Genomic DNA, 2,495 nt, shown 5'->3' with positions numbered 1-2,495 from the left:
TAACGAATAGCATTAATACTATGAGTACTAAATATACAGAGACATGTCTAACATGTCAACAAAAATACCTGCAGTAATGATAATGGCAATGGTAGAAGCAGCAGTGATAACATGAATAAGTAGATAAGCCTAACCCTCAGTCAAATTTCCCTTTTTATGCTACTTTAAGAGTTGATAATATTCCACAGTCGGAACGAAAGAATGTCAGATCTGTACAAAATTATTACTTGTTCGAAATGTTGCAGAGATTACATCAAAAGGGAGATAGTGTATAAAATATCGCAAGCTTCTGTCTAGTGGTAAAATGGTTTATACATTAATCCAATATGGGTGATGACTTTACATACATTCTCTAATGCTTAAGAAAGAGATATAAAAAGGGGCAATTGCTAAAGATACCTTCCATGTAAAAAAAACGGCGCAGTACTCCAAGGGCAAAGAGCAGATAAAAGGGTTATTACTTGAGGTTCCCAACCTGTAGTCCGAGCACAACCCAGAAGTGGGCTGTCAGTACTCTACTAGCGTCACGGAGGGCAGCTCTGCAATTCGTGGTAACTCCCACAGCGTATCTGGGTTAGAATGTGGGTGCCTATAGATATTTTACAGCCAATGATAACTAAGTTCTAGTTGAAAGATGACCGCTACTTTGGGTGATGGAATGTTTGATGGGTCGCTAAGAATTTAGAATTGTTTAACCACGTGGGCTGCACACTGGAAAAGGTTGGGAACCGCTGCACCGGGCGTCAGATAGGATCCAGTAGCCTCAAGCAGCTTTCACACAGTATCACACCGACTCTCGCATGTCTTACATAGAAGAGAACAACAGTGTTTCACAGAGATCTTACCTGCACTGATGCTCAAACTCTAGATATTTTGTGAAAGTGCTCGACATTGTTTAATCTAGGAATATGACGTCACAACAATCACAGTGCCATATCCAAGTGTATCAAAATGTAACATAATTTCCTGAAAATGTTATAGCTATAGTGGAAGGGCAGTGAAAGATAATAAATCCAGCCAGTGCCTACCTTTTAAGAGAGAATACTTTTTAACTTCCCCGATGCTTATTCTGTCACTGTTGGTTGTGCACGTGTGCACAAGTGCACCCAGTGCCTGTGCAATTTTGTTTTCATTAAATTCAGTGCTTTCATACTGTGGTTATTGTCATCTTTCCTTATCTGAGCTGAATGTGAGGGTCTGGTAGCAAGGACTTGGTTTTGAAATGAAGGCAGTCTTTGCTGTTGACTGGGAATCTTTACGTGTATGCAGTAGTAAGGCGGGTGTCATCACTACAGGGCCAGAGGACAGAAGCCAGAAGGATATCTGATCTATTCGGCAGCCGCTATGCCGGGTAAGCGCTACTCCGAAAAAGCTACTCCTGTTAATCAACATTGGGTTCCAAGGAAGGAAGGCGCTGAATTTCCCCCGCGGGAGGAGCAGATCCAGCAGCAACCTTCGTCAAGACTTGGTAAGCTGTAACTCTTAGATCATGGATATCCTTCCTACCAGGAATTATCATCATCATTGCTTCTATGAGAAAAAAAACTCCTTGTGTTCATACACCTCTCGATGCCTTACCAAAGTCCGAAGAACCAACTAAATTGTTCCTACTAAAGCTATCTAGGTCAAGTACTAAGAACACTTCATTTACCTCCGGGTTGAGACTCGCAAATGGGAAATTTGAAAAGGCTTCGGCCGATTTCCATAATGCAGGAAACACGGAACATAACTGAAAGTAGACCCAACAGATGACATGAGAGAAAGATGGACTGCCACGAGCCATTGGACGGTCAGATGAAGAAGATTTTGACCCTCCAATACGCTCCGCGTTCCTACCGGACCTTACCTTCTCGCTTACTTCAAACTTGACACTCTCTTTGGGCATAAACACAGCTCTTGCGAATATGATAGCTAAAGTTAGACAGATACAGATATTAGAAGAAAACAGTTTATCATTCATATCCAGACGTGAGAAGAAAAGGGGCCATGCAGAGTAATGAAGCCGAGGCCTACCCATGGTCAGGAGACGCCCCGGCGGTGCCCAAGTGCCCAATCCACTCGCCCATACCTGCTCCACTGGGCCTCTAGCCATACATAACATCAACACTTAGTACTAGTCACCTTCTCTTGTTTCCATTTAGCGTGACGCACGGGCCTCTATGATTTAAGTGAAGACTTTGCAGAGACTGAACTTACATTGCCGTGGATGACAAGTGGTGAGGTTTAGATATTGTGCAGAACATCTCTACGGAGAAACTAGGTATTTGCTGAGCCCATTTCACGGCTACCGGGAGAGTATGAATGGGATCTTACCAGAGCACACAAGAACAGCAACACGAGTACCTTCTCCTACGAACGAGTGCAGAACTGCTATTGTGACATAGCAGGGAGGGTTGGGACTCAGAAAAGACCAGCTGGCAACCCTGCTCTAACACGAAAGAACATACACATATAGACTAAAGTTTCTCAAAAAACTGAAAAAATACAAGAGCCAA

At 43.0% G+C, this 2,495-nt stretch overlaps 1 protein-coding gene across 1 annotated transcript in view; it reads right to left on the bottom strand.

Annotated features, from left to right (window-relative positions):
- Positions 1 to 2,495, bottom strand: part of LOC119581742 (potassium channel subfamily T member 2-like) — a gene marked incomplete at its 5' end in the record, with an annotated part of 131,052 nt that overhangs the window by 14,847 nt on the left and 113,710 nt on the right.

This window comes from Penaeus monodon, chromosome 15, assembly GCF_015228065.2.
Source record: "Penaeus monodon isolate SGIC_2016 chromosome 15, NSTDA_Pmon_1, whole genome shotgun sequence".
Lineage (NCBI taxonomy): Eukaryota > Metazoa > Arthropoda > Malacostraca > Decapoda > Penaeidae > Penaeus > Penaeus monodon.
This window is presented reverse-complemented; position numbering and strand designations above follow the sequence as displayed.